Below are 27,830 nucleotides of genomic sequence, written 5' to 3'. Positions count from 1 at the left end.
ATAAAAAATACATCCGTGCCTACCACCGCTGGACTTAAGACGAGTTTTTGGTCCGGAGCGGAAGTAGCCACGGAAGTAGCCGCGGTAGTACCGCTCAAGCGGTAGTACCGCTCCCAAGAGCGGTAGTAAAAAATTACATCCCCTCCAAGCGGTAGTACTGCTCCCATGAGCAGTAGTACCGTTGTAGCCTCTTTAAGGACACCAAAACAGACACAACTTTTGCAAACGGACTACGAATTCAACGAAACCAAGTTTGTTGGAAAGCTAGAAACAAGGGCTAATACAATCTTGATAGAAATAACAATAAGAAGGAAATTAGAAAAGGCCCATAAGAAAATGGTGAGAACCCTTCCTCGAATAAAACTGGTAGAACCTCCAGCACCGAAAACGCAACAAAAGAAGCACGTGAACTCCGTTTTTGATTAACTCGGGCTTGTCAAGAAGATGACCATAAGCTCTAAATCTCACAAGGAGAAAACCAAACAAGAACCAAGAAATATGATGCAAGCATGCAATGGTTTGAGGTCTCTACGAACGATATGATCAAGCTACTCATTTGAGCTCCCCCCTTGATAGTACGGCAATCGATCCTATAACCCGGTCTCCAAACTACCACCATGAGACCGGTAAAACAGAGAACCTATCAAGGGCAAACCTTTGCCTTGCACGAAGTCCACTTGAGCTAGATGATGATGATCTTGACTCCCTCAAGTTGGACCACCTTTTGTGATTGCATTAGCTCGATCAAGGCTAGTTGATTGCTCCCCCGTACTCCACTATGGGTGAGTCACTCTTCGGCACACCTTCGCAAGTCCATTGTCACCATAATGGACGGCAAGCTACAAGCATGATTTCTTCGTGATGCTCCACTTGAACTTGCACAACACAACCTTGATTTGATGTCATCCTCCATGGGTTGTATGTGATCTTCCTCTTGACGCAAGCCCATGGAAGCAAACCTAACCCCACATAGAACTCTCACAAAGACCATGGGTTAGTACACAAAGCGCAATGGACAATGCTTACCAAACCGTGAGATCACTTGAGGCCACTCGGTGTATCTTCTATGCTTTGTGTGATGATCAACTTGAATCACTCTCTATACTTAGTCTTGATCAACCTTGACTCTTTCCAACTCTCTTCATTTGGATGATGTCTTGAAAGTACACATGAATGATCACACAATCTTCTTCAAGACATGCTTGCAATAAGCTCAATACTCACATGACCAAACTTTGGATAATTCCTTAATAGCACCTTGGTCAACTCATAAACTCCTTGAAACCAACACATGGACTTCAAGGAATGCCTATGGACAAATCCTTCAAATATAACTCAATGCAACCATTAGTCCATAGAGAATGTCATCAATTACCAACCACACATGGGGGCACCGCATGTCCTTTCATCGGTGTTCCCAGGGAGGTAATCGAGCACCACCTTGCTGTCTGCCCACATGCCCGACCTGTCAAGCAGAAAGTTCGAAAGCAAGCCTTGGAGAGGCGGCAGTTTATTGCAGAGGAGATTAGGAAGCTTGAGGCAGCTGGTCTGGTCAGAGGAGTGTTGCATCCAACATGGTTAGAAAACCCAGTGGTCGTGCGCAACGCTAACGGGAAATGGAGACTTTGCATTGATTTTACAGATCTCAACAAGGCTTGCCCGAAGGACCCATTTCCCTTGACACGCATCGACCAGATTGTGGACTCCACTTCAGGTTGTGATTTGCTCTCCTTTTTTGGATGCGTACTCTGGGTATCATCACATCTTCATGTCCAAAGAAGATGAAGAGAAGACCTCGTTCATCACCCCATGTGGTACGTACTGCTTTGTGCGCATGCCTTTCAGGTTAAAGAGTGCTGGATCCACCTTTGCAAGAGCAGCCCAGATTGGTTTTGAACCACAGTTGCACAGAAACATTGAGGCTTATATGGATGATATTGTGGTCAAGACCAAGGACAGATCGACCCTCTTTCAGGATTTGGAGGAGGCATTTGCTAATTTGTGCAAGATCAACTTGAAGCTAAATCCGGAGAAGTGTGTGTTTGGCGTTCCCTCCAGTAAGCTACTTGGGTTCTTTATGTCCCATCATGGGATCAAAGCCAACCCCGACAAGATCAAGCCTATCGAGCAGATCTGGGCACCCAGGACAGTCAAGAATGTGAGGCGTCTGACAGGGTGTGTTGCCGCACTTAGCAAATTCATCTCCAAGTCTGCCAAGCGCGCCCTGCCATTCTTCAAGATTTTGAAGAAGGCGGGGCCCATGAAGTGGACCCCGGAAGCAGACACGGCTTTACAAGAGTTGAAGGCCTACTTGTCCTCTATGCCCACTTTGGTTGCCCCGAAACCACAAGAGTCGTTGTTGCTGTATCTAGCGACAACTAATCAAGTGGTTAGTGCAGCCCTAGTGACATAGCGGGAAGTAGAGGAATCAGAGAGTGAACAAGGTCTGACAGGACCTAATAAGGATCAGGACAGAGAGGAGCACGGCAGCAGGAACGACCCCAAGGACGCGGCAAGGAAGAAAGTGGTGCAGTGCCTAGTGTATTTCGTTAGTTCCCTATTACAGGGGGCTTGATCGAGGTACTCTAGCATGCAAAAGTTGATTTTTGGCCTCATCATGGCCTCAAGGAACTGCGCCACTACTTCCAAGCCCATGAGATCACGGTTGTCACCCACTTCCCGTTGCAAAGGATATTCCAAAACCCTGAGGCTACCGGCAGAATTGTGGACTGGGCTTTGGAGTTGTCCAGCTTTGGCTTGAGGTTTGAGAGCACGTCAACAATTCAGAGCAGGGCATTGGCAGAGTATTGCACAAAGGATGCCAACCCCTGATGAAGAAGTGCCAGAAACAGTTATCCCCGGCAAGGAAGTGCCCTAAGAATGGATTATGTATTTTGATGGAGCATTCTCCCTACAAGGTGTAGGGGCTGGCGTGCTTCTTGTTGCCCCCACTAGGGAGCAGTTGAAGTACGTCATCCAGATGCACTTTCCTCGGGAGGAGGCAACCAACAATACAGCAGAGTATGAAGGGCTCCTTGCCAGGCTCAGGATTGCAACAGAGTTGGGAGTCAAGAAACTGATCATTCGATGAGATTCACAGCTTGTGGTGAGACAAGTCAACAAGGATTACCAAAGTCCATTGATGGAGGCATACATTAAGGAAGTGAGAAGATTGGAGGAGCACTTTGACATATTGCAAACAGAGCACATACCCGTGCAGAAAATAGCATAGCTGATCATCTGTCAAAGTGTGCTGCGCAAAAGCTTCCTGTGGAACCAGGAACTTTTGTTCTCCATCTTACTCAGCCCTCCGTATCCCCAACAACAATGGCCCGGAAAAGGGGGAAGATGGACTCCGGTAAGCCTCTCCCGGTAGAGCCTCCGGGGGCTCCTGGCAGGGACCCTGCCGGAAACAACTCCCCATCACTTGCTGGACCGCACCCTCCAGCCGGGCCAATGGTCCCCGCGAACGAGGAATGTGCCCCCGCAGATGAGGAGGTGCCGCTAGTCCTTGTTGCCGAGCCCCAGGCTCCAACTTGGGCAAGGCACATAGTCCATTTCCTCCAAACCAGAGAACTTCCTGATGACCAAGATGAGGCTGAAAGAGTAGCCCGGAGGGCCAATATGTATCAGTTTGTCGATGGCACATTGTCACTCTATACAAAAGGAGGCCAACGGTGTGAAATTGAAGTGCATCTGCCCTGGAAGAAGGAAAGGAACTGCTGGTTGAAATACACAAAGGCATGTGTGGCTCCCACATAGGATCAAGGGCATTAGTTGGGAAAGCATTCCGGCAAGGATTCTATTGGCCCACAGCCCTCCAAGATGCGGTCGAGCTAGTCACCAAGTGTGAGGCCTACCAGTTCCATTCCAAAAACATCCACCTGCCTGCACAAGCTCTTCAGACAATCCCTTTGTCATGGCCGTTTCCGGTTTGGGGGCTCGATATCCTCGGCCCTTTCCCCCGAGCTTCCAGGGCTTTGAATTCTTCCCCGTTGCTATCGACAAGTTTACAAAGTGGCTGGAAGTAGCTGCCGTGAGAAAGGTGACTGCTCAGTCAGCTATCAAGTTCTTGAAAGAATTGGTGTGCCGTTATGGAGTCCCGGCAAGGATCATTACCGACAATGGCACTCAGTTCACGAGTAGCGCCTTCGTGCAATATGTTCATGCCCTCGGAAGCAAGATCTCATTTTCCTCTGTTGCACATCCCAGAAGCAATGGACAAGCTGAGAGGGCGAACGCTGAAGTGTTGCGAGGACTCAAAACAAGAACAATTGTTACGCTGCAGAAGCACGGCGGGCGGTGGATTGATGAGCTGCCGGTAGTTCTTTGGTCCCCCAGAACGACACCAAATTGAGCTACCGGGCAGACTCCCTTCTCCCTAGTCTATGGGGCAGAAGCAGTTATCCCCACGGAACTCATTTATGGGTCACCTCGAGTGCTTGCCTATGATGAAGTAGCGCAAGAACAGCACGGCGTGACATCACTGTGCTTCTCGAGGAGAACCGTCTCCGAGCTGTGATGTCTACTATGCAACCTTCTTCTTGTAGACGTTGTTGGGCCTCCAGGTGCAGAGTTTTGTAGGACAGTAGCAAATTTCCCTCAAGTGGATGACCTAAGGTTTATCAATCCGTGGGAGGCGTAGGATGAAGATGGTCTCTCTCAAACAACCCTGCGACCAAATAAAAAAGTGTCTCTTGTGTCCCCAACACACCCAATACAATGGTAAATTGTATAGGTGCACTAGTTCGGCGAAGAGATGGTGACACAAGTGCAATATGGATGGTAGACATAGGTTTTTGTAATCTGAAAATATAAAAACAGCAAGGTAACTAGCGATAAAAGTGAGCGTAAACAGTATTGCAATGCTAGGACACAAGGCCTAGGGTTCATACTTTCACTAGTGCAAGTTCTCTCAACAATAATAACATAATTGGATCATATAACTATCCCTCAACATGCAACAAAGAGTCACTCCAAAGTCACTAATAGAGGAGAACAAATGAAGAGATTATGGTAGGGTACGAAACCACCTCAAAGTTATTCTTTTGGATCGATCTATTCAAGAGTCCGTAGTAAAATAACACGAAGTTATTCTTTCCGTTCAATCTATCCTAGAGTTCGTACTAGAATAACACCTTAAGACACAAATCAACCAAAACCCTAATGTCACCTAGATACTCCAATGTCACCTCAAGTATCCGTGGGTATGATTATACAATATGCATCACACAATCTCAGATTCATCTATTCAACCAACACAAAGAACTTCAAAGAGTGCCCCAAAGTTTCTACCGGAGAGTCAAGACGAAAACGTGTGCCAACCCCTATGCATAAGTTCACGAGGTCACGAAACCCGCAAGTTGATCACCAAAACATACATCAAGTGAATCACGTGATATCCCATTGTCACCACAGATAAGCACATGCAAGACATACATCAAGTGTTCTCAAATCCTTAAAGACTCAATCCGATAAGATAACTTCAAAGGGAAAACTCAATCCATTACAAGAGAGTAGAGGGGAGAAACATCATAAGATCCAACTATAATAGCAAAGCTCGCGATACATCAAGATCGTGCCAAGTCAAGAACACGAGAGAGAGAGAGAGATCAAACACATAGCTACTGGTACATACCCTCAGCCCCGAGGGTGAACTACTCCCTCCTCGTCATGGAGAGCGCCGGGATGATGAAGATGGCCACCGGTGAGGGTTCCCCCCTCCGACAGGGTGCCGGAACAGGGTCCCGATTGGTTTTTGGTGGCTACAGAGGCTTGCGGCGGCGGAACTCCCGATCTATTCTGTTCCCCGAAGTTTTTAGGGTATATGGATATATATAGGCGAAAGAAGTCGGTCAGGGGAGCCACGAGGGGCCCACGAGGGTGGGGGCGCGCCCAAGGGGCAGGCGCGCCTCCCTGCCTCGTGGCCACCTCGTTGCTTCCCTGACGTACACTCCAAGTCTCCTGGATTGCTTCCGTTCCAAAAATAACTCTCCCGAAGGTTTCATTTTGTTTGGACTCCGTTTGATATTCCTTTTCTGCGGAACACTGAAACAAGGGAAAAAACAGAAACTGGCACTGGGCTCTGGGTTAATAGGTTAGTCCCAAAAATAATATAGAAGTGTTTAATAAAGCCCATAAGCATCCAAAACAGATAATATAATAGCATGGAACAATCAAAAAATATAGATACGTTGGAGACGTATCAGCATCCCCAAGCTTAATTCCTGCTCATCCTCGAGTAGGTAAATGATAAAAACAGAATTTTTGATGTGGAATGCTACCTAACATATTTATCAATGATATCTTCTTTATTGTGGCAAGAATATTCAGATCCATAAGATTCAAAACAAAAGTTTAATATTGACATGAAAACAATAATACTTCAAGCATACTAACTAAGCAATTATGTCTTCTCAAAATAACATGGCCAAAGCAAGCTATCCCTACAAAATCATATAGTCTGGCTATGCTCTATCTTCATCACACAAAATATTTAAATCATGCACAACACCGATGACAAGCCAAGCAATTGTTTCATACTTTTGATGTTCTCAAACTTTTTCAATCTTCACGCAATACATGAGCGTGAGCCATGGACATAGCACTATAGGTGGAATAGAATGGTGGTTGTGGAGAAGACAAAAAGGAGAAGATTATCTCACATCAACTAGGCGTATCAACGGGCTATGGAGATGCCCATCAATAGATATCAATGTGAGTGAGTAGGGATTGCCATGCAACAGATGCACTAGAGCTATAAGTGTATGAAAGCTCAACAAAAGAAACTAAGTGTGTGTGCATCCAACTCGCTTGCTCACGAAGACCTAGGGCATTTTGAGGAAGCCCATCATTGGAATATACAAGCCAAGTTCTATAATGTAAAATTCCCACTAGTATATGAAAGTGACAACATAGGAGACTCTCTATCATGAAGATCATGGTGCTACTTTGAAGCATAAGTGTGGTAAAAGGATAGTAGCATTGTCCCTTCTCTCTTTTTCTCTCATTTTTTCTTTTTTGGGCCTTCTCTTTTTTTTGGCCTCTTTTTTCTCTTTTTTTTATTTTTCGTCCGGAGTCTCATCCCGACTTGTGGGGGAATCATAGTCTCCATCATCCTTTCCTCACTGGGACAATGCTCTAATAATGATGATCATCACACTTTTATTTACTTACAACTCAAGAATTACAACTCAATACTTAGAACAAGATATGACTCTATATGAGTGCCTCCGGCGGAGTGCCGGGATATGCAATGAATCAAGAGTGACATGTATAAAAAATTATGAACGGTGGCTTTGCCACAAATACTATGTCAACTACATGATCATGCAAAGCAATATGACAATGATGAAGCGTGTCATAGCAAACGGGACGGTGGTAAGTTGCATGGCAATATATCTCGGAATGGCTATGGAAATGCCATAATAGGTAGGTATGGTGGCTGTTTTGAGGAAGATATATGGTGGGTGTATGATACCGGCGAAAGGTGCGCGGTATTAGAGAGGCTAGCAATGGTGGAAGGGTGAGAGTTTCTATAATCCATGGACTCAACATTAGTCATAAAGAACTCACATACTTATTGCAAAAATCTATTAGTTATCGAAACGAAGTACTACGCGCATGCTCCTAGGGGGATAGATTGGTAGGAAAAGACCATCGCTCGTCCCGGACCGCCACTAATAAGGAAGACAATCAATAAATAAATCATGCTCCGACTTCATCACATAACGGTTCACCATACGTGCATGCTACGGGAATCACAAACTTTAACACAAGTATCTCTGAAATTCACAACTACTCAACTAGCATGACTCTAATATCACCATCTTCATATCTCAAAACAATCATAAGGAATCAAACTTCTCATAGTATTCAATGCACTTTATATGAAAGGTTTTATTATACCCATCTTGGATGCCCATCATATTAGGACTAAATTCATAACCAAAGCAAATTACCATGCTATTCTAAAGACTCTCAAAATGATATAAGTGAAGCATGAGAGTTCATCTATTTCTACAAAATAAAACCACCGTCGTGCTCTAAAAGGATATAAGTGAAGCACTAGAGCAAATGACAAACTACTCCGAAAGATATAAGTGAAGATCAATGAGTAGTCGAATAATTAAGCAACTATGTGAAGACTCTCTCTCATTTAAGAATTTCATATATTGGTATTTTATTCAAACAGCAAGCAAGTCTAAGAAAATAAAATGACGCTCCAAGCAAAACACATATCATGTGGTGAATAAAAATATAGCTCCAAGTAAAGTTACCGGTGAACGAAGACGAAAGAGGGGATGCCATCCGGGGCATCCCCAAGCTTAGGCTCTTGGTTGTCTTTGAATATTACCTTGGGGTGCCTTGGGCATCCCCAATCTTAGGCTCTTGCCACTCCTTATTCCATAGTCCATTGAATCTTTACCCAGAACTTGAAAACTTCACAACACAAAACTTAACAGAAAACTCGTAAGCTCCGTTAGCGAAAGAAAAAAAAACACCACTTCAAGGTACTGTAATGAACTCATTCTTTATTTATATTGGTGTTAAACCTACTGTATTCCAACTTCTCTATGATTTATAAACTATTTTACTAGCCATAGAGTCATCAAAATAAGCAAACAACACACGAAAAACAGAATCTGTCAAAAACAGAACAGTCTGTAGTAATCTGTAACTAACGCAAACTTCTGGACCTCAGAAAAATCTACCAAAATAGGAAGACCTAGATAATTTGTTTATTGATCTACTGCAATTGGAATCAGTATTTTATCACGTTCTGGTGATTTTTAACAATAGTTTTCGTGAACAGAAAGTTTCTGGAATTTTCAGCAAGATCAAATAACTATCATCCAAGAAGATCCTATAGGTTTAACTTGGCACAAACACTAATTAAAACATAAAACCACATCTAACGAGAGGCTATATAGATTATTTATTCCTAAACTGAACCAAAAAGCAAGAATCTAAAATAAAAATTGGGTTGCCTCCCAACAAGCGCTATCGTTTAATGCCCCTAGCTAGGCATGATGATTTCAATGATGCTCGCATAAAAGATAAGAATTGAAACATAAAGAGAGCATCATGAAGAATATGACTAGCAAATTTAAGTCTAACCCACTTCCTATGCATAGGGATTTTGTGAGCAAACAACTTATGGGAACAAGAATCAATTTGCATAGGAAGGCAAAACAAGCATAACTTCAAAACTTTAAGCACATAGAGAGGAAACTTGATATTATTGCAATTCCTACAAGCATATATTCCTCCCTCATAATAATTTTCAGTAGCATCATGAATGAATTCAACAATATAACCAGCACCTAAAGCATTCTTTTCATGATCTACAAGCATAGAAAATTTACTACTCTCCACATAAGCAAAATTCTTCTCATTCGGAATAGTGGGAGAATCATAAGAAACCCGAATACTATAAATTGTTTCCACATTAAAAGAGTAATGTTCAGAAAAGGGATAATCATAATCATGACAAGTTTTACAAATATAATCATCACTACTCTTTATAGCATAAGTGTCATCACAATAATCATCATAAATAGGAGGCATGCTATCATCATAATAAATTTGCTCATCAAAACTTGGGAGGCTAAAAATATCATCTTCATTAAACATAGCATCCCCAAGCTTGGGACAAACATTAATTGCAGCAAATATATTCTCAAACATGTCATTCTCATCAAACATAGCATCCCCAAGCTTGGGCCTTTTCATATCATAAGCATAATCACTCTCAACATTTAGCCTCTTTTGCAACCATTTAGTTTCTAAGTACTTGTGCCTCTTACAAAATCTATCTTCCATTTTTGGTATGTATTTGCAAACTCTATGCACTCCACAAAAATCGACATGCTTATAAGAGATATTTTCATCATGACTAGTGCAATCATAATTAGTACTATGGATATTCAAAGAGTTCATACTAACAACATTGCAATCATGCTCATCATTCAAAGATTTAGTGCCAAACATTTTATAGACTTCTTCTTCTAGCACTTGAGCACAATTTTCCTTTCCATCATTCTCACGAAAGATATTAAAAAGATGAAGTGTATGTGGCAAACTCAATTCCATTTTTTTGTAGTTTTCTTTTATAGAATAAACTAGTGATAAAACAAGAAATAAAAAGATTCGATTGCAAGATCTAAAGATATACCTTCAAGCACTCACCTCCCCGGCAACGGCGCTAGAAAAGAGCTTGATGTCTACTACGCAACCTTCTTCTTGTAGACGTTGTTGGGCCTCCAGGTGCAGAGTTTTGTAGGACAGTAGCAAATTTCCCTCAAGTGGATGACCTGAGGTTTATCAATCCGTGGGAGGCGTAGGATGAAGATGGTCTCTCTCAAACAACCCTGCAACCAAATAACAAAGAGTCTCTTGTGTCCCCAACACACCCAATACAATGGTAAATTGTATAGGTGCACTAGTTCGGCGAAGAGATGGTGATACAAGTGCAATATGGATGGTAGATATAGCTTTTTCTAATCTGAAAATATAAAAACAGCAAGGTAACTAGCGATAAAAGTGAGCGTAAACGGTATTGCAATGCTAGGAACAAGGCCTAGAGTTCATACTTTCACTAGTGCAAGTTCTCTCAACAATAATAACATAATTGGATCATATAACTATCCCTCAACATGCAACAAAGAGTCACTCCAAAGTCACTAATAGAGGAGAACAAACGAAGAGATTATGGTAGGGTACGAAACCACCTCAAAGTTATTCTTTCGGATCGATCTATTCAAGAGTCCGTAGTAAAATAACACGAAGTTATTCTTTCCGTTCAATCTATCCTAGAGTTCGTACTAGAATAACACCTTAAGACATAAATCAACCAAAACCCTAATGTCACCTAGATACTCCAATGTCATCTCAAGTATCCGTGGGTATGATTATACGATATGCATCACACAATCTCATATTCATCTATTCAACCAACACAAAGAACTTCAAAGAGTGCCCCAAAGTTTCTACTGGAGAGTCAAGACGAAAACGTGTGCCAACCCCTATGCATAAGTTCACGAGGTCACGGAACTCGCAAGTTGATCACCAAAACATACATCAAGTGAATCACCTGATATCCCATTGTCACCACAGATAAGCACATGCAAGACATACATCAAGTGTTCTCAAATCCTTAAAGACTCAATCCGATAAGATAACTTCAAAGGGAAAACTCAATCCATTACAAGAGAGTAGAGGGGGAGAAACATCATAAGATCCAACTATAATAGCAAAGCTCGCGATACATCAAGATCGTGCCGAGTCAAGAACACGAGAGAGAGAGAGAGATCAAACACATAGCTACTAGTACATACCCTCAGCCCCGAGGGTGAACTACTCCCTCCTCGTCATGGAGAGCGCCGGGATGATGAAGATGGCCACCGGTGAGGGTTCCCCCCCTCCGGCAGGGTGCCGGAACAGGGTCCCGATTGGTTTTTGGTGGCTACAGAGGCTTGCGGCGGCGGAACTCCCGATCTATTCTGTTCCCCGAAGTTTTTAGGGTATATGGATATATATAGGCGAAAGAAGTTCTCAGGGGAGCCACGAGGGTGGGGGCGCGCTCGGGGGGCAGGCGCGCCTCCCTGCCTCATGGCCACCTCGTTTCTTCCCTGACGTACACTCCAAGTCTCCTGGATTGCTTCCGTTCCAAAAATAACTCTCCCGAAGGTTTCATTCCGTTTGGACTCCGTTTGGTATTCCTTTTCTACGAAACACTGAAACAAGGGAAAAAACAGAAACTCGCACTGGGCTCTGGGTTAATAGGTTAGTCCCAAAAATAGTATGAAAGTGTTTAATAAAGCCCATAAACATCCAAAACAGATAATATAATAGCATGGAACAATCAAAAATTATAGATACGTTGGAGACGTATCAGGCTGCTACGCGTCCTGCATGCTATTAGCTAGCCCTGCGTCGTTATCACAGCCGCAGGGTTCATGCCCGGTGTTTTGAGGAAGGTGACCTTGTCCTTAGGTGCGTTCAGTCCGCCAAGGGTACAAACAAGTTGACGCCGAAGTGGGAAGGCCCTTACCGGGTAGTTCGAGTCACCAGATCTGGTGCAGTCCATCTGGAGACCAAAGATGGCATTCAATTGCAAAACTCATGGAATATTGAGCATCTCCGCAAGTTCTACCTGTAAGGGGCGGCTGTCGGGCCCTGCCCGGCAGCCACCCTTGTGTACAGGCCTTGCCTCAGTTGCATGTAACCCCTTTTACAAAGCCAGGCACAGACCCTGAGCAACAGAGAAAATGAATGAAGCGTTGGGGGCCCAGACAAGTTGCATGCATGCGCTCCTGCCGTGAACTTGGCCTTTAAAGGGAGATGGAAAGATGAACCAGCACTGCGATCTCCGGCAAGCCAAACAGATAAGTTCTATCTCCTGTCCATAGATGTTCTGTAAGCAAATACTTGTGCATAGGAAAACCTCGCCACTTTTTGAAACTTAGGTGCTCCCATTCCTTGACTCGAATGCTGCTTCGGTCAGGATGGTCGCAGTATCCTTTGATGAGAAAAAAGTCGGCGGGGGGCTAGTCCCTCTTTACAGTTTGTGCCTGGTAGGCTTAGTCCCCGACAACCAAATAGAGGATACCGGCAAGATAGCCTACCGAAGGAAACTCGTTTATTTACAAATATAGAGGCATTACACCTTTGCATGGACATATACATGCACGAGTTCCCAACAAGGTTCATATTTTTCATTAAAATGCTTACCAATCAAGTACAGACCTTACAGGACACAAACATGGTGTAACGCCCCGAATCCGATGCGCCAGGTGTCTTCCAGTTATTTGTCGACGTTGCCATGTCATTTGCTTGCGTGTTGCATCTTGCCATGTCATCATCTGCTTTTCATCTGCATATTTTTCAAAACTTTCATTCGGTCCTTTGCCCGTTGTCCGTTTCGCGTTTCGACACTCCCACACGCGCCCCCGGCGCCCCTCTCAGACCTTGTTTTGTGAGCCACAGGAAAACGTTCTCGGAATGGGCCGAGATTTGCCGAGTGGCCTTGGTATATCACCGGTAGACCGCCCGTCAAATTTCATTCCATTTGGAGGTCGTTTGATGCCCCAACGGTTAACCGCGTACCCCGAAAGCCCCTTTTGTCTTGTAGCCCAACACCCCTCCAAATCAGGCCACTAACCCAGCAAAACCCCCTCCATGCTCTTCGCCGTTCGATCACGATCGTGTGGGCGAAAACCGCACCTCATTTGGACTCTCCTAGCTCCCTCTATCTATAAATAAGTCCCCTCCCCCGAAATTCGCAGTCCAAACCCTAGCCCCGCGCCGCTGGACGAAAACCCCGCCGCCGGACGTGTCCGCGCCGCCGCCACGTCGCCCTCCCTATGCCTCCCACGGCGCGGCCCGCTGCAGCCCGCAGCCGGCCCGTGGGGCCCATCTCGCCGCCGCCGCTCCCCGCGGGCGCTACCCCGTGCCCCGCACCCGAGCCCGCGGCTCGCCGCCCCGCCGGGTCCCGCCGGCCGCCGCCCGATCTCCGCCGCCGGCGCCTCCCCTCGCCGACCGCGCCTGCCCCGCCGCCGGCCCCGTGCCGCCGACCGTCGCCGCCTAGCTCCTCCGCCGGCGTCGCCCCTCCTCCGGCCAGATTCGGCCACAGGAGCCCCGGATCCGGTCGCCGGCAACCTCTCCGGCCATCTTCTTCCCCGGCTCCAGCGAGATCCGCCGCCTCCCTCGCCCACGTTGACTTTTCCCTCGAGGTTGCCCCGAAATTCTTCCAAGTCCCTCAATTTGCATATTCTGGTGCCCACTTTGCCATGCCATATCTCCATGTCTATAACTTCGTTTGGCGTGCATGATATGTCAAAATGTTCACCATGAGATGATCTTCATTTTGTTCCATTGTGTCATGTTCATTTGACTACATCTTGATGCCCAAATCATTGTTGCAAGATTGCTATGTGATGTTGTCTGCTGTAGTTTAACAGATCTTGCTCATTTGCCATTTTTATATCTTTTTGTGTGATTTTATTTTGAGCGTCATGTCTACATGTCTTATGTGCTACAAGATGCCATATTTTCTGTGGTGCAATCCACTCTTCATGATATGCCATGTGTTGATTGAAACAAGCATGCAAAGTAGACTCTATGATGTTGCTGATTTCTGTGACTTAGTCATTTCTGCCAAGACCGAGTCTGTTATGTGGTGATGCCATGTAAACCTGCTGCTACTAGTCATTCTATGCATAATCTGGAGATGTTCACTAAGGATGTTTTGTTACACCCGTTATGATTTATCCATCCATGCCCTTGTTTGCATTTATAGCCTGATGTAGCTTGTTGTAATCTTGCTCCAAACTTGCTAAATAATGTAGCTGTCAGCCTATTAACATGAAGTCCAGTATTGCCATGTGTTTTCCTAGTGATCCATGCACCCTATGAATTTGCTCTTGCCATGTTTAGCTCCATAAATGTGTCTTCTTACTGTTGGTCACCTTGTCATGCCATGTATTGCCTTGGGGTGAGTTGTACAAGCTCACCAACATGCCTACTTATTGTTGTTTCTGCCATGTACTGTTATTTTCACTAGGAAATAAATATGTCATATTACTTGCCATGTTTGCATGGATGCTACCATGTTTTCTGTTGATATTTGGAATTAGTTCAGTAAAGGATTTTTGTTCTTTGTCTTTAGTACTAGCATGCCATGCTTAAGTTTGCCATGATAGATTGTTGTAACTTGTTGTTTGATAGCTCTAAACATTGCAACCTGATGTTATTTCTGCCATGCCTAGAGATATTCTGCCAAGTCTGTGAACTGTTATTATTTGCAATTTTGACATGTCCTTTTGAGCATGTTCTAGTGGTTTCTGGAGATAGCTCAGTGTTCATGTTTTGTAATGCTTTACCTGTACTTCATGTCCATGCCTTCTGTTTTTATGTTGGGGTGCTGTAGCATATGTTCATGATGCTTGGAAGATGCCTAGTTGCTGTTTTGGACAGATTGTTGTTATATCTTGTTTGGAGTGTAAGTGTTGCACCGTTTTGAGCATGCTCTATATGAAACTTGCTTAGAATTGCATGTAGTTTCATATTACCTTGTTGCATCTTTGTTTTGAGAGTGTTTGCTTGATGTTTGAATGCATTTTGCATCAATGCCATGTTTAACTTGGTTTGCTCATATCTTCTAGGCCGTAGCTCCGAACTAAATGAACTTTATATGTAACTTGACTAGAATTTCGTGTAGATCATCTTGATGCATCTTAACTTGCTGTTTAACAACTTGAACATAAGGCTTATTCAGATCTGGACCAATTTCAAAATTTGCATATGAGGACTTACCGGAATTGTCATATGTTGTTTCCGGCCTTATTTAAACTTGCTTTGATGTGTTGCTCTTGTATGCATCATCTCTTGCCATGAGTAGCTTCATGTAGCTTTGTCATGCATCCGGCTTGGTTGTGCATCATGTCTTGTTTATGTGTTGTGTGTTTACCTTGTTGTTTGCTTCTTTCCGGTTGTGCTCCTTCTCGTTAGTTCCTGCTTCGTTGCGATCGTGAGGATTCGTTCGTCTACGCTTGGTTCATCTTCGTGGCTTCATCTTCTTCATGGACTCGTTCTTCTTCCTAGCAGGATTTCAGGCAAGATGACCGTTACCCTGGATCTCACTACTATCATTGCTATGCTAGTTGCTTCGTTCTATCGCTATGCTGCGCTACCTACCACTTGTTCTTCAAGCCTCCCAAATTGCCATGAAAACCTCTAACCTTTTTACCCTTCCTAGCAAACCGTTGTTTGGCTATGTTACCGCTTTTTCTCAGCCCCTCTTATAGCGTTGTTAGTTGCAGGTGAAGATGAAGAAGTTTGTTCCATGTTGGAACATGGATATCATGAACTTTGTTGGGATATCACAATATCTAATATTTAATTAATGCATCTATATAGTTGGTAAAGGGTGGAAGGCTCGGCCTTATGCCTGGTGTTTTGTTCCACTCTTGCCGCCCTAGTTTCCGTCATACCGGTGTTATGTTCCTTGATTTTGCGTTCCTAACGCGGTTGGGTGTTATGGGGACCCCTTGACAGTTCGCTTTGAATAAAACTCCTCCAGCAAGGCCCAACCTTGGTTTTACCATTTGCCTATCACCTACTTCTTTTCCCTTGGGAGTCGCGCTCCCGAGGGTCATCTTTATTTTAACCCCCCCCCCCCGGGCAAGTGCTTCTCCAAGTGTTGGTCCAAACCGAGCGATGTCCGGCACCCCCTGGGCAACCAGGGTCTATGCCAACCCGATGTCTGGCTCATCCGGTGTGCCCTGAGAACGAGATATGTGCAGCTCCTATCGGGATTTGTCGGCACATCCGGGCGGTCTTGCTGGTCTTGTTTTACCATTGTCGAAATGTCTTGTAAACCGGGATTCCGAGACTCATCGGGTCTTCCCGGGAGAAGGAATATCCTTCGTTGACCGTGAGAGCTTATAATGGGCTAAGTTGGGACACCCCTGCAGGGTATAAAATTCCGAGAGCCGTGCCCGCGGTTATGTGGCAGATGGGAATTTGTTAATGTCCGGTTGTAGAGAACTTGACACTTGACTTAAATAAAATGCATCAACCGCGTGTGTAACCGTGATGGTCTTTTTTCGGCGCAGTCCGGGAAGTGAACACGGTTTTTGGGTTATGTTTGACGTAAGTAGGAGTTCAGGATCACTTCTTGATCATTGCTAGTTTCACGACCGTTCCGTTGCTTCTCTTCTCGCTCTTATTTGCGTATGTTAACCACCATACATGCTTAGTCGCTGCTGCAACCTCACCACCTATCCTTTCCTTACCCATTAAGCTTTTCTAGTCTTGATACCCATGGTAATGGGATTGCTGAGTCCTCGTGGCTCACAGATTTCTACAACAACAGTTGCAGGTACAGGTTTTGCGATGATCATGACGCGAGAGCGATGTTTGCTTGTTTTGGACTTCTTCTTCTGCTTCTTCTTCGATCAGGGGATAGGTTCCAGGTCGGCAGCCTGGGCTAGCAGGGTGGATATCGTTTGAGCTTCTGTTTGTGTTTCATCCGTAGTCGGATGTTGCTCTTATGTACGATGTTGTTGTATTCATGTGGCATTGTATGCCTCCTGTATGTATCCCCAACTATTATGTAATGGTATGATGTAATGATATCCACCTTGCAAAAGCGTTTCAATATGCGGGTATATCCTTGGTGGGACCTTCGAGTTCCTCTCGGATAGGGTCGCATATTGGGCGTGACACATGGACTCGAGAGATGGGTAATTGATAAAAAAAGCACATAGTTATGACGATATTTAAGGCAATGATCATGATATAGGCATCACGCCCGAGACAAGTAGACCGACTCCTACCCGCATCTACTACTATTACTACACCAATCAACCACTATGCATCTATGGTATTAAGTTCATGAAAAAACAGAGTAACGCCTTAAGCAGACGGCATGATGTAGACAAAGTAAACCCAATCAATATGAATAAAACTCGTTGTTTTACCCTTAATGACAACAATACAAATATGTGTCTTATCCCCTTTTGTCACTGGGATATAGAGTACCGCAAGATTGAACCCATTACAAAGCACCTCTCCCACTGAAGTTAAATCAATCTAGTTGGCCAAACTAAACAGATAGATCGGAGAGAAATAAAAAGCTATGCCAATCATGCATAATAAAGTTCAGAAAAGACTCCATTACTTATCATAAATATTAAGATCTCCAGTCAAAAAAATATTAAGATCATAAACCCACAATTCATCGGATCCCAACAGACACACAATAAAAGAAGATTACATCGGATAGAAGTCCAAGAACATCGAGGAGAACATTGTATTGAAGATCAAAGAGAGAGAGAGAGAGAGAGAGAGAGAGAGAGAGAGAGATCTAGCTACTAGCTATGGACTCGTATCTATGTGGTGAACTACTCACGCATCATCAGAAGGCAGCAAGGATGATGTAGAAGCTCTTCGTGATCGATTCCCTCCTCCAGCAGAGTACCAGAAAAGGCCTCTAGATGGGATCACGGAAGAATAGAAATTTGCGATAGCGGAAAAAGTGTTTCAGGTGGCTCTCTGTTGGTTTCCCAATATTAGAGAATTTATAAAGGTGGAATTAGGTCAAACAGAGCTAAGAAGGGCCCACAAAGGCAACAGGGCGCGTCTTGTTGCCTTGTCGTCTCCTTGCTTGCTGTCGGGTCTCCTCTCGAAGCTTCTATGGTCTCTTTTGTCCAAAAGAAAGTTAAAAAGTTTCGTAGCGTTTGGACTCTGTTTGGTACTGATTTTCTGGAAAACAAAAAACAAGCAGAAAACAACAACTGACACTAGGCACTGGGTTAATAGATTAGTCCCAAAAATGATATAGAATAGCACAAAAAGTCATATAAAATATCCAAGATTGATATTAAAATAGCATGGAACAATAAAAAATTATAGATATGTTGGAGACGTATCAGATAACATGGCGCCCCCCCCCCCCCAGGGCACGCCCTCTTGCCTTGCCGTCTCAGGGGGTGGGCACTGTTAAACCGAAAACCAAAAAACCAAACCGAATTGAACCGTATTAACCGATTTGTTGGCTAATTCACCTATTAGATTTTTGGTTCGGTGGGATATTTTAAGATTGTTCGGTGTTTGGTTTGTGTTCGGTTTTCAGTCCCAGAAACCGAATAGACAAAAAAACAATATGTAGAGTACCCCGTGTAATACCTTATTTCCGAAAGTGCACCAGGGCCCATTTGCCTACCGGCCCAACCTAGCAGTAACAAGTAATCGCCCCACAGCCCCCACCCTCCCACTTCCCACGTTGGTAAACCTAGTAGTCAACTGTCACTCCATTATGCGGAGTTCTTGCCAAAAAGTAAATTAAGTGGCAGCCTCTCCAGCCATTGGCGAACAACTCAACATCCGGCCTGGCTCCAGCGAGCTAGCAATCATCGGCCTGTCCTTGTTGATTATGGCGGACGTCCGGCTAGCCGCTTAGATCACAGGTACTTTGACAACTGCTCTACGTTTCTAGTCTCTGAGTCTAACTAGTACTCCTACGTAAGACCATGCTAACATGACTAGAGCTGCTTAGTTTAGAGGCATCACATGTATTTATCAATACATAATACATTTCACGTTCCATGTGATTTTTCCACTTAATTATGTCCACTAGTTTGCTTGACGGAATAAACCATTGATTGATGCTAAGGTTGTTAGCTCTTGTGGTTATTTTTATGCATTCTATACAATGCAATCAGTGCTCATGAGTCATTACACTTATACTAGTGAGTGCATGTATTTTGGTTTTTCGATTAACCGAATAAACCAAACCAATATATTATGGGTAATATGGTTCGGTTTCTAAATTTTGTGTGATTATTTCGGTTTCCATTTCTTCAAAACCGAAATTATAGAAAACCGAATAAACCAAACCATATTAGCCATATAAACCGAACGCCCAGCCCTAGCCGTCTCCTCGATTGCCGTCTGGTCTCCCCTCGAAACTTCTAGGGTCTCTTTTGTTCAGAAAAAACGTCAACGAGTTTCGTAGCGTTTGGACTCCGTTTGGTACTGATTTTCTGAAAAACCAAGAATAAGTAGAGAACATCAACCGACACTAGGCACTGGGTTTATAGATTAGTCTTCAAAAATGATATAAAATAGCACAAGAAGTCATACAAAGTATCCAATATTGATAACATAATAGCATGAAATAACAAAAAAATTATAGATACGTCTCCAATGTATCTATTATTTTTTGGGCGGCGGATGCAAGAGAGAAAATGGATGCACAGAAAGATGGATGGATGCGCGAGTCCGGAAGGGTTTTTGGGCGGGCTGGGGTTTTGGAGTTCTACGTGGCTATTGTCCAAACTCCCATAAAGCCTCCAAAATTGTTTGATTTTTTTCACCGAAAAAGAGTGTCCGCATCGGTATACATGTCTGTGATTTTTTTAGGTTAGGCTATCATGGCTAGCTTTATTGATTAATCAGTAGAGATACATCATCTACAAGTTTGCTCACTAGACAATCTGGAGGCTCGTTAGTCCAACTAGAAGAAACTTTATTACAATAACTAGATTCGGATGTCTTTGTGCTCGCTGTGCTAGTCCCTGGATCGACTCGCTAGCACACACAGTACATATGAATATCAAATAACAAGAGTGCATCATTTACTACAACGTATGATCCAGAATTTATAAAGTATTACAAACTGAATAGCACATGGCTAACTTATTCAATAATAACAGCGGAATGGTAGCATAATAAATGATGAGTCCATCAATGCCCACTGCAGAACATGTTGAGTGAAGACTCGCGACCCTATTGTATCTCACTGATCATATAAAAATCATGCAACATGATAAATTGCAACCACAAAGGGTCAATACATTGAATGTATTGGCAAATCACACAGTATGATATAGCAAACCTACATCCACAAGTAAAGTATGACAAACAAAACACTCAAGTTAATTTGGAGAAGAATGTCTTCACCTACCTCCACTACCTGAACACACAACCGTCCCTAATTTACTCGCCCAAGATAACCCAAAGATTCTAAATAAACATGACAAGAACTTCAGAAGTATCTCTCAAGTGCACTCTATCAATGGTGCATTCTCTAGGAACAATAGAGCGCTCTGCCAAGGACGCATTCACCTGATTTAAGTTCCGAAAACTATACCTCGCCTCAAGTGCGCTCTGTCAATGGCGCATTCTCTAGGGACAATAGAGTGCTCTGCGAGTGACGCATTCACCTGGTTAATAATCCTAAGCCTATGACTATAAACACTCACCATTTCCATGGATCACTCGACAAATGCCCACGTCTACCATAGCAAGTTGATCACACCATCACAACAATCAATACCAAAACATGACAACACGGGATACACATATCAGGCCAAATATATATATCATAGCATAAACGACACATGCATAGCAGAATATAAGATGAGCATAATCAAAAAGTGTAACTTGCCTTGAACGCTGTTGAAGTAGTCTAACTATTAATTCCGATCCGCTTGATACTCCGGACAATCTATACGATTAACGAAGGCACCGATAAATAAACCGTACTCACATAACCCCACAATAAAGTCAACAGCAAGGAATTCAAATAAAAACTTAATTAACAAAATATATCAGTAGGTATATCTTATCTACATGCTAGTAGGATCACAATGCAAAAAGAATCAACTAATTTGGATCAACGGCTTCAAAGATATGGCCTCCGGAAGGTTAAATTCAAATTTAAAAGTTTCAAAAATTAGATTGGATATGTGTTCTGAATAGAGGGGATCATGAGGAAGAATTTGGCATTGGTTTCATCTAATTTGGATAAACGATGCAAAAATTGTGAGGATTTGAAAAACAGGAACAAATATGCCTTTTTCTATTTAAAACAAAATGCTTGCCACATGGCGCGACGTGGATGGCTGGAAACTGTTCGCTGTTGTGGCTAACTGACGAACGTCTACTAAATAGTGCATACCGGGTCATAGAAAAAAAACTTAATCTAGGCGGTCCAACTTCGATCGGACGGCACGGGAATACACACCGGAAACAGAGGCTGGGTGGTCGCCGGAGTCGGAGAAGAACGGTGCACAGCGGTTCGGACTTCGACAGTGCACTCGTTCCGGGCTCCGGGTAGATACACCTGGACACGTAGAGGGACAGAGAACTCCATGGCGTCCTTGGTGGCGACGAACGCGTCCTCCGGTGGCGATACACTGTGGCTGGAGCTCGGGCGGCGGTGATCTGCTTCGGGACGAGCTCGGAGCGCTCGGTTCGGTACTCCCCTGTGCGAGATAGAGGGTCAAGGCGATAGAGGAGATCAATACGAAGAGTAAGACGTGGAGAGGTGGTGCAGATACCCTCAGGTGATGCTGGAATCGACGGCAGCAGAAACGCCTCGAGGTGGAACTCCGACGAGATCCGATCGGGAGCTCCAGGGCACGGGAGTAGGAGATTTTGTGAAAAATCGTGCGAGGAGGAGTTGGGGATCTTATATAGAGTAGCTCCCATGGCCTAGGGGTCAAGAATCGATCGCAAACATCGATTCGATTCGGCTCGGTGCTCCTGTGTTCAGGACGAACACGTCTCCAGGAGGGAGATGACAGACGGGCCAGGCTCGTCAGTGAGACAGGGAAAGAAAAGAAAACGGAAAGGGAGAGAGCTGCGGGATGGGCTGGGGAAATGGGCCGGCCTGCTAGCGGCTGCTGCGTGCGCTGCGCGCGGCGGCGAGATATAGCTGGGCCGCTGTGCAGCCCGACTGCACAGTGTGACCGTTTCCTTTTTTTTAAACCTCGCTACAGGAAGTAAAATAAGCTAAAAAATAGGAAATTAAATACTAGAAAGATACAAGAACAGACAATAAAACATTATTACTACATTATAAAACAGTGAACATTTTTACAACACAAAAGCATTTCTGAAAAATTATCTCATGCAAAACAAGCACATAAAGAGAATTATAACAACTCTAAAATAACTGAGTTTCAACAAAGTTAAAAATAATTTATGTAGACTCCAGAATATATTCTTAGCATTTTCCAAATATATTTAATGGGGGAGAAGTCATATTATCTCCACTCCAATTTTTTTGCCTTGAGTTGAAAAACACTTTAAATAAACAAAAAATTCAAATATGCATAGAAATCATGATGACAAAGAATGATCCTATTAACATTCCAAACCTAAAAATTTGGGATGTTACAAAACCTAGATAGCACATGCGCCACTTGATTTGTTGACCGAAAATAATGCTTAAACTTGACATTCCCAGTCAAGGTAGAGATGTCCACACATTCCGCGAATATCGCCGCCGCTGCGTCCCACCAAGTACTCTGACCGGAACAACAGTTGATCACCGTTAGCGAGTCGGATTCCGCTTCAACCCGCTGGAACCCTAGGCTATTTGCCAAGTTTAGACGTCTCGTCGCCATTGCCTCTGATGACATTGCGTCCGCTGCATAGGGGATAAACTTACATTGAGCTGCAAGGAAAATACCTCGTTCATCTCTAATAATTGTTGCCGTAGCTCCAACTCCTTCGTCCGCAAAAAAGGCCGCGTCCACATTAAGTTTGACAAACTTTGGGTCCGGCTTCAACCATCTTGCCTCCTCTGTCACAACTATCTTCGCCATGGCTCGCTGATAGTTGCTTGTAATCGCTAAGACCGAGAAAGACCATCTTACCAGTGGCGGGCAACTCTCATTTAGAGACATTAAAACTGAGCACTTTTCCATCCCTCTCAGGCCATCAGGCTTTTGAGCCATCGGATCTCGCCCTCTAGACATTCTTGGTCGTGAGATGCACTTCTAATCCCGCATGGGTGGAGCGAACTGGATTGGGTTGCTGCTCCCATAACAAAATCTGACGTTTCTTGTTAATATGGCCTGCTTAGCATTGGGTTGTGCCAACTTGGGCTTGCTGGGTTCTACCTCTCTCCGGAATCGCTCGCTCCTCCCCAACTTCGGTCCTCTCTCGTGGCGGCAAATCGTGCGTTGGTGCCTCGATGGGTCCAGGGCGGGGTGGGTGCCACACGATGGCCTGGCATTCATGGGATGGGGGCAACGAACCGTCCCTTCAGTTGAGTACAGAGTTTGCGGAAATAAATCACCATTGCTAATAGCCTTTAATGGCGATCGAAATGCGCCACTCACGGATGCCAATAATTGCATGCCGGTTACCATGCCGCTCAGTGCTCCACGCGTGTACATATACAGTCGCACTGTTCCTTCCCCACCCCTTCTTTATTTCGGCAGTGGCGTCTCGGGCAGCCATTGTTGAGCCCCTCTTTCTCAATGGAATTCATGATTCATTATTACTGATGCTGTTATTTCTTCTCCCAGCTTGATGCATCTGCTCTAGGTCGGAGGATTCGACATGGGTCTGCTTAGTTTCCCCCTCCCTTGCTGCAGATTCCCCTTCTTCCTACCTTCCCTCTTTTGCACAATTAGTTATGGGTTCGTACTTCTTAGCGCTGATCTATTTCTCTTCCAATTTGATTCAAGTGGTGTTAATGGTTGGGTTGGCGACTGGTTACTCACTTGGCTGAAGGTATCCTCATGCTGCTGATTTCCATTGCCTAGCGGCCAAGTTCATATCTGTGTAAATCTGTGTATATGTGTCTATCATTCCTACAATATCATTGTATTTTCTATGCATATTATTTACAGAAATAATTCCACTGCCTATGGACGCGACAATTGGCAGCACTGTTGAACGGAGGAGACATCTCAAGTTTGTTGTCTACAATAGTCCAATCCTGCGATGCATGCTTTTTTATTTGGGGTTGGAGTTACAAGAGGTGCTGATTTGTTATTTTCCATCTGGGTTCACTTTTCTTTGTAAGGCTTTTTTAGCAGTAGTGATGTTCACTTTTCTTTGTAAGGCTTCATCTCATAGGGGATGTCGTGAAGGCGCGAGGCAACAGTGACGTTCCCCTCCTGTTGTGATGACGTGACGTGGTGGTAATGGCTCGATGAAGCAAAAAATGCGCAAGAAACCGTGGTGTCGTTACTTTGCCCAATCTTCAATCTCCCACACTAAATATTCTCTGGCTTCGTCTCATAGAGGATGCCGTAAGTTAGAAATAAATATTTTCTCTCTTACACGTGCCCTGTTCCCTTAACTCTCTTACTGCACAGGTGGATTCCGTAAGTTTAACTGAGGCTGTCTACTAAGCACATCACTTCAATAAGTTGCTTATCTGACTGTTACATAGCTATACGAGTTTGCCTCTTCCTATAAGCACCTTTTTTAATTCCTGCTGGCTACGTATAGAGTAGTAGAGAAAATGAATAAACTCTAGAATCGCCACTGCCTGGTGTCCTATAAGTATGAATGATAAATCATTGTCATTTCGATATTTTCTACATCTCATTTTTTGTATACTAAATTTATGTATATACCTTGTCTTAACTTGTACATTCGGATGAGTTTCATCTAATGATGTCAGACTACTTCAATGAGTATGAATGATAAATCATTGTCATTTTGATATTTCATACATTTTGTTTTTGTACTTTCAGATGAATTTCATGTCAAGATGTCAGACTACTTTTGTGACAATATTGTTTCCACTTGTTCTTGCTTAAAGATGCTTCCCACATAACCAGACTTGTCATCTTTTGGTTTGTTTTTTAGACGTGTGTAGTTAAGCTATCTGCTTCCGAAAACCATTAGAAAGTCCAAATAATAACACCTTTGACACAATATGTGGAGGTAATGAAAGAACCCTACGTTCACATCTTTGTGGAAAACATTATATACTACTACAAGCGGAAAAGCAATTTGGCTCCCGAGTCTAGATGATCCCGGTATCTGAACCGACCAGGAGCATCGGGATGTGCGCTCAACCTCGTATTTCATATGAAGGTAAAAGCACTGGGAGTCCTAGAACTTGTCCGAGATGTGATGGTTTAGTCCTACAACTTGCAAAATGAACCTACCCAGTCCCACAACTTGCACCCAATGTGTAACTTTGGTCCTGGGCCAATCACAGAGCGACAACTGGACTGCTCGGGCCCGGTCCGGTCAGCGCGCCCATATTTGCAAAATCCCCCTGCCTTTCCTTGTAATGAACCTGCAGTACAGGAAACCGACCTAGTGTGAGTATGTGACCAGGAAAATGTGGCTGGCGGGACTAATATTCCCTCGTCCTGCACACCACTGCATATGCATATGCGGCCGTTGGTTTAATTAGCCACGGAAAATGAGATGGAGGTTGACCTGGATGTGGTTTCAGGCCTCAACATGTCTGTCTGTCCGTCTGGATAATGCTCACATGCATGGCAAGAACGATCCGAGTGCCCGACCGTGGATCCATCCATCCATCCTTGAGATGGCATGGCTTGCTGCTTCTTGCTCAAGATAGTTCAGACGATGCATGGTCTTAATGTTGGTGATTTAACTGATGATGGGTGTGCTGTTAAGTGTTAAGTAGCATTCATACCCATCATGATTCTGGCACTGATTGCTGTGCCGGCTCATAGCTGCAGTTTTTTTGTCATTGCCCATGAGATGCGATGGAGTCCATCAAGGATCACATCAGTGGCCATCAGCAAAGTGATTGGCCTTTAACCCAACCACCGTCCAAAAGCCGTAGTAGAATGTTTCCTTTTTCATTTCATTTAGTACACTTGTGCAAAAACCAATCCTTATTGGAGTAGCAGCAACAGAGTGTGTATGTGTACTCTCGCTCGCTTACCTTTTCTTTCCTAGCTCCGTTGCTCGCAGCGCACTCCTCTACCAGCTCCTCCACAGCAGACCAGATTAATCAAATCTAGGATCACAGCTGCTCCATTGCATCAACACAAGGAAAGAAAATGTGTTTACCATTCCCTCTGTTCCGTAATATAAGAACGAAAATGTAAGTTTTTTGCATGGTTGGTCACACAAAATCGGATCTGGACGGTGGACAGGCTGCAGCATCATGGGTGGCCAAACTGTGATCGTTGCCCACTTTGCAATCATGTGCAAGAGTCCGCGGCGCATCTGCTGTTCAAGTGCCGCTTCTCCATTCGGGTCTGGAAGGAGGTCCTTGCATGGTTACAACTTGATGTAGATACCGCCCATTGGTTGAACTATGATACAGTGAGGTTCTAGTGGGATGGAGTCCTCACCAACACTGCACAACCGAGGAAAGCCTTGGCCTCCGTACTCCACCTTGTAAGCTGGGAGATTTGGAAATAGCGAAATGCACGCGTGTTCAGGATCGAGGCGGCGCCTATGGCGGTGATAGTGTGATCTATTAAGGAGGAGGCGTCTATCTAGGGTCTAGCGAGCGCCAAACATTTGTGTAATTTGATGACGCGAGAGTAGGCCTTTGCCTTTTTCCCACTTTGGCGGGGCTGTAATGTACTAAACAAAACTCTTCTCCTTATTCAATGAAGATGGCAAATCTTTTGCCTCGTTTAAAAAAAAAATAGTATATGCACTCCGAAATGGATTTGTCTAGTCTGGCATGCAGGTGCACAAAAATGTGCAGTGCAGATTAAGTAAGCCGATCCAAAATACTGTATGGACATTGTGTGCATCACGGAAAGCTTATCCCCAACACTAAGTAACTGCAAAGCTGGCATGGCAGTATATGGTTAGAAGGGATTGTCTCATCTCAGTCTTGTTAGGAAGAAGAATCAGAGGGCGCAAAAGAGCAGCAACATGATTACCATTCTTGACAATAGGGATATGAGCAAATGCAAATTCAGGGGGCAGACGGATTGATGTGAGCTAAATCTCTCATTTCATGACAAAAAAGTATTCCCGCACCAAACGTGGAGCTTATCCTGAAGCACCAGTGGTTAAGTTTCCTGGTCACATACTCACACTAGCTCGGTAGGTTTACTATCTATCTATGCAGTTTCCTGTACTGCGGTTCATTACAAGGAAAGGCAGGGAGATTTTGCAAATATGCGTGCGCTGACCAGTTCGGCCCGAGCAGTCCAGTTGTCGCTCTATGATTGGTCTAGGACCAAAGTTGCACATTGGGTGCAAGTTATAGGACTGGGTAGGTATATTTTGCAAGTTTTAGGACTAAACCATCACATCAAAGTTCTATGACTCCGAGTGCTTTTACCTCTTTCATATGGTATTCGTTCGGCAGAATCTCCGTGCTGGCCCACACAGTGCATTTATTGCATGACGACGCTAGCTACGGCCCACGTGGTACAGACGGACCTGGCCGGTGGTACACACGCCTGGATGCACCTGGGCCACTGGCAGAAAACGAACGACGCCGTCAGCCCAACTCCCACCCTCACCCAGCCTCACCTAACCGGGGCCACAGTCATCTTCCTCCATACGCCTCCAAAAATATCCTCATCTGCACAGAGCTCCATCCACAGTTC

General features: G+C 44.3%; 1 long non-coding RNA gene across 1 annotated transcript; it reads right to left on the bottom strand.

Annotated features, from left to right (window-relative positions):
* Positions 1 to 19,202: 19,202 nt before the first annotated feature.
* On the bottom strand, positions 19,203 to 22,056 carry LOC123124505 (uncharacterized). The gene is made up of 3 exons (XR_006461108.1): positions 21,852 to 22,056; positions 21,536 to 21,776; positions 19,203 to 21,016 (listed from the first exon to the last, which is right to left on the bottom strand). It is a non-coding gene; the product is annotated as an uncharacterized lncRNA (long non-coding RNA).
* Positions 22,057 to 27,830: the final 5,774 nt, after the last annotated feature.

Source organism: Triticum aestivum, chromosome 5D, assembly GCF_018294505.1.
Source record: "Triticum aestivum cultivar Chinese Spring chromosome 5D, IWGSC CS RefSeq v2.1, whole genome shotgun sequence".
Classification (NCBI taxonomy): domain Eukaryota; kingdom Viridiplantae; phylum Streptophyta; class Magnoliopsida; order Poales; family Poaceae; genus Triticum; species Triticum aestivum.
Note: the sequence above shows the minus strand (reverse complement) of the source record. Positions and strands in the feature narration are given on the sequence as shown.